General features: G+C 48.1%; 1 long non-coding RNA gene across 1 annotated transcript; it reads right to left on the minus strand.

Moving 5' to 3' along the window:
• Window positions 1–3,636: 3,636 nt before the first annotated feature.
• On the minus strand, window positions 3,637–9,201 carry LOC134481018 (uncharacterized). The gene is made up of 2 exons (XR_010056166.1): window positions 8,343–9,201; window positions 3,637–5,230 (listed from the first exon to the last, which is right to left on the minus strand). It is a non-coding gene; the product is annotated as an uncharacterized LOC134481018 (long non-coding RNA).
• Between the last annotated feature and the right edge of the window lie 1,386 nt (window positions 9,202–10,587).

The following is a 10,587-nucleotide window of genomic DNA, read 5'->3' on the forward strand; positions in this document are numbered from 1 at the left end:
AAAAATCAGATCTTTGCAGAGTAATCACGTGTAGGACTTTCAGATGAGATCGCCCAGGATAAGACAAAGCACAGGAGAAAACACAGAACCACATTCAGGGGAAAGCAAGAGGGTGAAATGACTCATTCACAAGCCCAGAAATGCTTAGAACTGCCAGAAGCCAGGAGAGGGCCGTGGGAAGAATTTCCCGTCCTTCACAGCACACAGAAGACCAATACAAAATGGGCTAGAAACCTGAACTTAAAACTAAGATCACAAAACTGTCCAGGACAGCATGGAAGGAAAGTTGTCATGACTGTGGACTAGGCAATGGTTTCTGGGGTACACACTGGAAGTGTGACCAGCAAAAGAAAAGCTAGGCAGGTCAGAGTTCATCCATATCAAAGATATTTGGTGTTGCCAAGGACACCATTGGAGAGGAACAAAGACACATGAAGGACAGGAGAGAGCTGCAAACCTTAAGAGGACTGGCTGCTTTTCTGGAGGATCTGGGTTCAATTCCCAGTACCCACATGGTAGTTCACAACCATCTGCAACACCAGTTTCAGGGGATCTGGCCCCTTCTTCTAGCCTCCGAGTGTGTGTGTGTGTGTGTGTGTGTGTGTGTGTGAGTGTGTGTGTGTGTGTGTGTAAAACCTAAAACTCAATAAAGCTCTGGCACAATGGAGCACACCTTTTAATCCCAGCACTCAAGGGGAGGAGGCAGGTGGATTTTCTGAACCTGAGGCCTGCCTGATCTAGATGACAAGTTCCAGGCCAGCCAAAGCTACATAGTAAGACCTTCTCTCAAAACCAAAAAAAAAAAAAAAAAAAAAAAAAAAACCAGAGCAAAACAAAAAAACAATAATAAAAATAAATAAATAAATAAATGCCTCAATGATGAAAAGACAATGTAATTCAAAGTAAGCAAAGTATTAGAACAGGCAAATCCCCAAATCATAACAATAATAAAAAATAAATAAATAAAAACAATGAAAAATACTAAGTAGCCATTGGGAAGTAAATGCAAATAAAAAACACTTCAGGCCCACCAAGAAAGCTGTAAAAAGAAAGGGTTGGGGGGATAAAACATGTTGGTGATTCTGAGACAAATCAGAATTCTAATATAGGGCTAGAGAAATGCAAAATGGTCCACGTCTTTAAAGGGTCTCTGCCTTTTACTGAGTTGAAGAACAGCCCCCCACACACACACACAAGATTCTTCAAAGGCCATGATTACCTCTGAAATCAATCTGTTTCCCTTCCCCAAGACAGCCCTTCAGATGGCATAGATAAAGCAACTCCCTGCAATGCCCCTGCTTCAGGACACAGACTTCCAACACCTTTAGGTATTCTCTGTATCGGTTAAAATTCTGAGTCTCGAGCCACGGAAATGGCTGCAGCCTGCTCACGCAGGCATTTCCACGAAGAGGAAATGGAGGCGCTCTCCTAATTGACAAAAAGATGCAGTTCAGCATGAGAAAGGTTGGGATCAAACAGCTGGACCCACACTGAGCCTAGTGCAGAAGCATTCGAGGAAGGGACGCACAGTGCCACAGCCACACAGTGCCACACAGGATCTGTACCACAAACTCAGAGGAAGCCACCACTGTGTCCCTAGACTTTCAGGGACTAGCTATCCATGCAGCGAAGGGACAGCAGCTATTTCTCATGAATTTACTATAAAACACAGCTGATTGGGTTTATTCATTCGGACACCCATTCGCCTTGTTAGGTTAGCTTGACTTTCTCTGAGGCATGAGCCATCAGTGGTGCTTTCAACAGACCTGTGTCCTCCCCTGACACTCCCCAGCCGAAGCCCCAGACTACGATGTCGCTATATTTGGTGCCCTCACAGGAAGAAGAGACCGAAAGGTCCTTTTCCTCCAAATGGAAACACGGCCCAAAGGCTTCTATTTTCAAGCCAGAAACAGACCCCTCACCAGTTACCAAAACAATAAAGGCCCAAGTCTTAGACTTCCAGCTTTCAGAATCATGAGGGGCATTTTATCTTTTTAAAACCATTCACTCTGGTGTTTTCTGTGTTTCTGGTGAGCTGAGAGAGATGAAGTAGTGTAGGGATATATTTCTAGTCACCCACAAAACGTGTAGTAGCCCCTTGAGAGACAAAAGCAGAACAGAGTTCAGATCCACATCTGGGTTCAGGGGTATGAACGCTATAACCCCAGTGCTGAGGCTGGGGTGAAGAGGCAAGTGGATCCAAGGGTCTCTTTGGTCAGCCAGTCTAGACAGGTTCAGTGAGAGACCCTGTCATAAATAAATAATAAACAAACAAACAAACAAACAAACAAACGAGGTAGAGAATGAGCAAGGATGATACTCGGCACTGATTTCCACACTCAAACACTCTGCAGAACACACTCATTGCACATGTACACAAACATATAAAAAGTTTAAAAAAAATCAACTCTAAGCTCTGCCTTCTGGAGTAGAATCTAGTGAGCCTGAGAAGTAAATCCAGATGTGAGCTTGAATCTACAGGAGCCATATTTAACACTGGTCTTGTGTCTGTAATCCCAGAACTGGAGAGGCAGAGACAGGAGGATCCCTGGGCTTGATTGGCAGCCAGTCAAGCTAAATCAGTGAGCTCTAGGTTTGTGATAGACCCCATGTCAAAAACTGAGGTGAATAGCAATTGAAGAAGATATCTGATGTTGGTCTCTGGTCACACACACACACACACACACACACACACACACACACACACACACACACACGTCTGAGGCAGGCCAGACGTATATGCCTATAATAGAAGCACTTGGGAGGCAGAGGCAGGAAGAGCAGTAGTTCAAGGCTAGCCTGTGCTATGTAGTAAGACATTGTTTTAAACCAATGGTTCTCAACCTTCCTAACTCTGTGACCCTTTAATACAGTCCCTTACGTTATGGTGATCCCCAACCATAAATCATTTTCATTGCTGCTTCATAACTCTAATGTTGCTACTATTATAAATCGTAACACAAATACCTATGTTTTCTGATGGTCTTAGGTGACAAAAGGGCCAAGGGCCATTTGAGCCCCCCAAAGGGTTTGTGACCCACCAGGTTGAGAACCACTGATTTAAACAATACTAACAGATGTGTCTGTGGGGAACATATATGGACCTCTGTTTTCCCATTATTATTCCTTCAGCCATCAGGTGGGTGTAGCAGCTGTCAGCAGCATAGACACTGCATCAGGGACTGTGTAAGCAGAAAAGGACTTAAAACGTAGGACAATGATGTAGGTGTCTACAGACACTGCCACTTTACATTAGGGACTTGAGCATCTGAGGATTTTAGGATCCTCAGGGAATCCTGGGAACAATCATCCAGGGGACAACAGTGAACCACTGTACCAGCATTACTGTTATCCTAGGGTACTGTTACCCATGCTAGCAGACATTTTTTTAAAAATTTGGTTTATTATATGTGGGTAAAATCATAATATCAGGGCTGGAGAGATGATTCAGCAGTTAAGAGCACCAACTGCTCTTCCAGAGGTCCTGAGTTCAATTCCCAGCAATCACATGGTGGCTCACAACCATCTATAAAGAGATCCGATGCCCTCTTCTGGTGTATCTGAAGACAGCTACAGTGTACTTATATATAATAAATTTAATAAATCTTTTAAAAAAATCATAATCTCAGATGATCATTTCTATATTAGAATATATATAATTATATATGATTATATGTAAACTGGTATCAATAAAAGCAAAAACAAATAAAAGGTATTCAATGAAGGAAAGGGGAAAGAAAATGAATCGAGATTTAAGAACACATGTTTGTGTTAAGTCCAACTGCAGAAACAGGGCTGACATTCACGTCTCTCCCTGCAGAGACAGAACACAGAGGACTCCAAAGAGAAAGTGGATCTGTGCTCTTAAGCTGTAAACACGCAGAGATCACTCGGGTGAAGAAGTCTCTCGAAGCTAAGAACACAGGACTCAAGATTGAAGAAAACCCAACCCAAGTCCTTGGTATTGGTGGTGCCTCGTAGCGATGTCTGGAACCTTTTGCTCTAGTAGAACTTCGGTGATGTGTGTGCCCTTCCCTGATGGTTAGACAGAATGCTTCAGTTACCAAGGATCCCAGCCTGGCAGTTCAGAAATGGGCCATGTCAGCTGGCTTCCCTCCCACATCCTTGACTAACTGCACAAAGGTGTTGGGCAGGGCCTAAGGGTGCAGGGAAGATCGAATTAATAACACACCCTTGGTGACCCTGCCCTGCCAGGTGTCAATGCCTCCGGTGGTTTCTTAACACTCTCTAAAGTCCAGAGCAAAGAACTGATGCCTTACAGGGGCTCAGGAGAGAACATGTCGCCCTAGCGTGAGGCCCCTCAAAATGAAATCAGCTGTGAGTGGCTACTTGATGCAATCAGTAATCTCATTGAAATTTGAAAGCAGATGGCAGTAGGACAGGCAATGACCAACCAGAGAGTGGAAAGAAGTGTAAATAACCCTAGGTGAATATGGTCTTGTTGACCTGGTGGATTTATATCCTGTCTCTATAATGGATCCTTTCATCAGAACGGCTGGATTCCAGAACTCCAGTCTAGACAGGAATCGACGCTGCCGCCTCCACTTATCCTGTACACTGTTTCTCCACATTGAGGACACTGCGGTGTGCAGTACAGGTGGCCTGTGCTTCCAGGGTACTTTGGTGGGGACTCAGAGAGGCCAGTTACATCTTCCAGGCAAGGAGGCTGTGTGGGGGCAGTGGTGAAGCACAGTAGGCACTGCCTCTGGGGATGACTCCGTCTTTGTCTCCCTCTCCTCAGGAGGAAGACGAGTCTGGTCACGCCCGCCACCCAGCAGTCAAACAGACTCATGCCTCCTCTGGGTTCCTTTCATGGGAGCTCTGAGCTGGTTTCGGTGGCTTTCATCAGACCTGAAACTCTTCCCCTCCCCAATGCCTCCCAAGGCTGTGGGCAGGCCTGGGCTGACAGGCCAGGCTGGGAGTCTGGGCAATGATAAATAAGGCAGTGAGGGGTTTGGGGGTGGGGGTATGGGCTCCCACTGCTCTGCCCAGGCAGGCCTTCCCTCTGTATGTCCAGAGCCAGAACTCAGTATAGCCTCACTGGGAGTGTCTGAGAGCTTTGCCCCGTGGAGGCCTTTCTTCTACTCCCATTGTTTTAGGTCCAGCGAACACCTTGAGCGTTGGGGTGGCTGGCTTGGAAGAGGGGCAGGAGGAGGGGTCCAGGAGCTTTTTGTCTCGCAGCCAGTGAAAGATGGATGGAGTCATGGGCCTGAGAATTAGAAAATAGATTATTTAGAAAACAAGGAACAGTCCAGACTTCAGACAGACGAGACACAGAGAAGGTGCTTTGCAGCCAACATCTCTTTAAGGCATTTTTTCTAGCAGACCTGGAACTCGAGTACCTTCGGGGCTGTTTGAGAATGTCTTCGGTTTGTTTTTTTTGTTTTTTTTTAATTTCTTTCTTAATAATTTTTTAAATATACATTGTTTTGCCTGCATGTATATCGGTGTAAGGGTGTCAGACCCCCCCGGAACTAGATTTACAGATCATTGTGAACTGCTATGTTAGTGCTGGGAGTTGAACCCAGATCCTCTAGAAGAGCAGCCAGTGCTCTGAACTGCTGAGCCATCTCTCCAGCCCCCAGGGAAAAGCTATCAGTGAGTCATCTTGGGGAGAGAGGGATGAACTAGTCCATTAAGGAAATGCCTTCCCCCCCACCCCCCACCTCCTGAACAGATTCCTGTGAAAGTTTCAGTCACAGAAAAGGCCAGCTGCTGCCTTCAAAACTTATTTTGCCCTAAGGCGCTCCTGGGATTCTTCCTTATCTTGTAGGAGTCCTTCCTCGATCTTGCAAGGTGCCGGCATGCAGCTTTGATTACAAGGTCAGGCCCAGAGACCTTGCAGGCTTGTTTGAATGGTCCTGTGAGGCAGGGGCTGGCAGGTCCTGGAGAGATAGGCAGAGCCTAGAGGCTTTTGATTTCCTGTTCTGCTTCAGGCCTAGCTGGTACCCCCTGGACCACAGCACCTTTTAAAGACAGTGCAGTAAAACGTGGGTTTGCCTCCCTGCTGGGCTTCCCAGTTCTTGCAAGCATCTTTTCCAAATGGAGTCAATGAAGTTTTACTCCCGGCCCCTTGGAGAGCGTGGGCCTACTTTAAGGAGGGAATTGGAACAGGAACAGTCATGTTTTGTAGGTGTTATTGTTCATTTCCTTGTGGTCCTGCAGCTTCCTCTGGAAAAATCCAACCAACACATCCGTTTCAAGGCCCAAGGAACTCCCTGGTGTTGACCCTCTGTCTGATTCCTGTGTGGTCAGAAGACTGATGCTTTTCAGTGCCCGCACTTATTTCCATGGTAAAATAATTCCACGCTCGGCTAAATCCCGCTTACACACAAGTGTGCACCTGTTAAAATAGGTCATTTTTCACAGTTAATCTCCGGGATTCCATGGGTATGTGTGGGAACCGCACGCAAATGCAACCTGAATGTCACAAAGGGCATTCTTTCTTCTCTGAAGAATGACCCCGGTGGGCCCAGGCTTGTCCATCGCTCGCCTGCACTGATCTGAGAAGTGAGGAAACTCACTTTCTGCTGGGAGAATAGGAGGATAGTTTCGTCCTGGCATTGGAGGCTGGGTGAACTCACGTGGCTCTTTGTTATATATTTGAAATGGGCCCCTGAGACCTTTTTTTTTCTGAGCCCAGCTTTCCTAGGTGTCTCCAGTGACTTCAGCAAAGGGGAGGAAGGAAGAGGAGGAGGGACGGACAGACAGAAGAAGAAGGGGAGAGGGAGAAAAGACATTTCTAGCGCCAACTGCATTTCTAGCGCACGTGACGTTTTGTTCACCAGGTAGTCCTGAAATGTCACTCTGCTACAAAGGTTAAGGCCGATAGGTAAATGCACGAAAGGGTACTTTTTGACTCTGAAACCTTGGTAGTGAGTTCCTCACTGTGCGTCTGGGAACCCAAAGGCCCAAGTCAAATTTCAGAAGCATCAGGGTCAACTGCAAACCTGGGGCCTGGGTTCCAGACAGAAAGGCCAAAGGTCGCCAAGGGAACTGACAGTCTTGGTTCGTGTTTTTTGTCAACTTGTCACGAGCCAGAGTTTATCTGGAAGAAGAAGCTATTGGGAAAATATCTCCAGCAGACTAGCCTGTGGGAAAGTTTGTAGTGCATTTTCTCAATTAGTGATGGAGGTGTGACGGCTTAGCCTACCGTGGGCAGGACCTTATCAGAGCTGGTGGCCCTGGTCCTATAAGAAAGCAGGATGAGCAAGCCATGGGGAGCAAGACGGTAAGCAGCGTCCCTCCATGGTCTCTGCATCAGTTCCTGCCTCCGGGTTCCTGCCTTGAGTTCCTGGCCTGACTTCCCTTCTTGATGGACTGAAGCCAAAAGCTGAAATAAATCCTCCCCAACCCCCACGAGTTGCTTTTTGGTTGTGTTTTATCACAGTGGAAGAAAACCAAAAACTAGGACAGACGGCTGTCTGGGAAGCTTGGCTTGCGGACAGGGGCAGCCTGTCACATACCCCTGTCCCCAAGGTTTGTGAGGCCTGCTTCAATTGCTCCTCCTCCCGACAGATCATCTTCAAGAGGTGAGTCTGGAACAGAGCCACGGTCAGCTGCATCATGGGAGCCACGGATCTCCAGGGAAAGAACCCACCCTCAGGAAGGTAGACAGGTAGACACCAACTCTCTGCCTTGAACGTGGTCGTTAATACACGCGGGAATCCTAAATCTAAGCGTGAGGTCCCCAGACTTATTTAAACACATTATCTGAGCCACGTGTTAAGAAAGATACGAGGTCAGGCTGTGACTCCTGTACTGGGTTCAGTGAGGGAAAGCGGAAGCTCTGTTCTTTTAGGGCAGCAGAGGGCCCCTGGCAGATGAGCGGCAAGACAACTTAGCTGGTGGACCCCTCCCACTGAGCTGCTGCTACGGGTAGCATGGCCCTGGGGGCAGCGAGATAGCTGGGGCCTTTAAAGATCCGGTCAGAGGGCATAAGCTGCCCTCTTCATTTTGCTCCCTGCCACGGACACGGCCTTAGCATCCACCATCCCTAAGGACTTCAGAGTGTGCTTGGGAAAAAACTGGTCCTTTCTGCTGAGACTGCAGCTGAGTAAGCTGGTAGCCAGGGTCTATTTGTCAAGACCAAACCCCAGCAAGCAGATTCCGCATGAGTCCTAACCTCTGAAGGATGATTCGAATCTCCAAAGTCTGAATCCCCGGGGACTGGGAACAGTTTGCAGAGGACAGACATGGCAACCACGGGGCGGTTGCTGAGGGAACCTGCAACCACGACACGGGGAAGACAAGTGGGAGCTGGGGACCTTTGACCTGGGGAAGAAAGGGCTTGGGGGGGCAGGAGGGCTGACGGTGCATACCTGAGGGACTGTCATGGCGAGGACCTGCGTTTGCTCCCTGTGACTCAAGAGACTAGAACGTTGACTTTGTGGAGTGGGGAGGAGTCCAGAGCCCGGCAGCTTTTGAAAGTTCACAGTTCTACTATTTTGTACAACTAGTAGACACGAATGAAACATGTTTTAAAAAATATATAAATAAAACCTGCACTTTAAAAAATGTCGAGTGTTTCTTTTTGTCAGAGACGTCCAAGAGGTAGGTCAAGAGGAGCTCGGGGCAGAGGGTTCCTGTCACTGGAAGAAATTAAGATGGAGACAGGAAGCCACCAGACAAATTGGCAGTGGAGAGGAGCCAGCATGGGAGCTGGGGTTGAGCCTCCAGGCTGCACTCGGCCCAGAGTCCTGGATTCTCTCCTCCTGCTGTTGTAACTTAATGAGCTGCTAACACCCACACCTGGCTTCCTATTCAAACAGGCCTGGCCGTGAATGGGGAGGACCTGCACCACAGGTGGGCAGAGTAATAACAGACTCCTCCCGGGGTCTCTGGAATGAGTGGGAATTTGTGGAAACTGGTCCTCCTGCAAGCCTGAGAGTTGACTGAGGCGGAAGGTGCCTCCTCTGACCTCAGGGGACACCGATCCCTCCTGAGCAGGAAGGAGAGTGTTTTAGTATCTTCCCTGTGTCTTTCCTCAAGAGCTGGGGCACAGCCCTCAGCTCCCTCGGTCCTTATCCTCTCAGGGAACACCCGGCCCTTGTCAGTGTAGTGAAGGCGGCGAGCACAGCTCTGTAGGGTTGGCCCCAGTGAACTGGTTGATTCCAGCAGAGTGGTTCATTCACGTCAGCTCCTCTTGCTTTCCTTTCTCTCCCAAAGTGTTGTTGGCGTTCCTTCTAGGCTCCGCCCCACAGTTACCTGGCAACAGCCAGGTCTGCCTAACTCACTTTTAAAGGGGCTGCTTGCTCTGCCCTCAGTCTCTTACTCTCTTCTCTTGATCGCCTTACCCCTCCTCCCTCTGTTCCTTCTCTCCCCACTCTCTCCACAAGCTCATGGTCTCTCTCTCTCTCTCTCTCTCTCTCTCTCTCTCTCTCTCTCTCTCTCTCTCTCTCTCTCTCTCTCTCTCTCTCTCCCCTTTCTCTGCCTCTACTACCCCAGCAACTCCCCTCCTCATGCCCTAAATAAACTCTATTCTATACTCCACTATATGGCTGGTACCTCAGGGGGAAGGGACGCCTCAGCTTGTGCCCACAGAGGCATCCCCTTCCCCCACACCATACTGTGCCTCCAAACATATGCCTGGCTTCTTTTTCTTCTTTATAAAACACAACAACATGCTCCTTTGGGAAATAGCGGCTTCTGAAGGAAGTGGTTCATTTAGTTGGCAGGCTCTTAGCCAGCTACTCCAGCCACAGGTAGGAATTTCAATTCCAGGATGCAGAACTTAGCACTGGGGAACTGAGAAGAAGGCAGCAGCTGAAGATGTCCCTAAGAGCAAGTGGGTTCACGGATGCCCCGTGTTATGAGACTACAGGAGGCGGGCTGCCTCAGTTTGGGGGAGAGGGGCTTAGAGAAGAATCCTTGAAAGTCCTATTGAATATGATTCGATCACACTTTGTTTTAAACCAGGTCTTGACTAAGTAGTTGAGGTTGTCCTTGAACTTGCAACTCTTCTGTCTCAGCCTTCCCAATGCAGTGACTGCAAGTGTGCATTGATGCAAGACAGGCCTGAGAGAGAATGGGGCCGGCATGGCAGGTGGAGGAAGAGCTCAGTCACGAACTGGCAGTGAGAAGGTACAAGGTAGAGGTGTCTACTAGGACTCAACACTAAGTCTGCAGATCACTCTATGCAGTGGAGAGAAAAGGGCTTAAGCATCACTCCGGATACCAGCGCCTGCTGTCCCCTTGGACGCTGGACGGAACCCTCTGAGTAATGGGGAACTGAAGAGTGATATGAATTGGCTTGGAGAGACCTTTCGCCTGTCTCAAAGACACAATGTACAAAGGGGCTAGTGTCCAGGAAGGTAGTCTGGATTCTCCCGGCTGTAGTTTTGCTGAGATAGGGAAGGCACCTGAGCTAGCATAGGTGTAGTAAGATGGAAATCATCGACAAAGGGGAAAAAAATTCTTAAGATTTTAGAATTGACCAGACTGTCAGATAAATGACCCAGGAGACTATGAGCCAAAGACTTGAATAGACAGTTTATAGCCAGGCACAGCAGGAAATAAAACAGCAGCAGTCATTATCAGGGAAATGCAAAGAGAAACCAAAGCCTA

The sequence above is a fragment of the Rattus norvegicus genome, chromosome 11, assembly GCF_036323735.1.
Source record: "Rattus norvegicus strain BN/NHsdMcwi chromosome 11, GRCr8, whole genome shotgun sequence".
In the NCBI taxonomy this organism is placed as follows: Eukaryota; Metazoa; Chordata; class Mammalia; order Rodentia; family Muridae; genus Rattus; species Rattus norvegicus.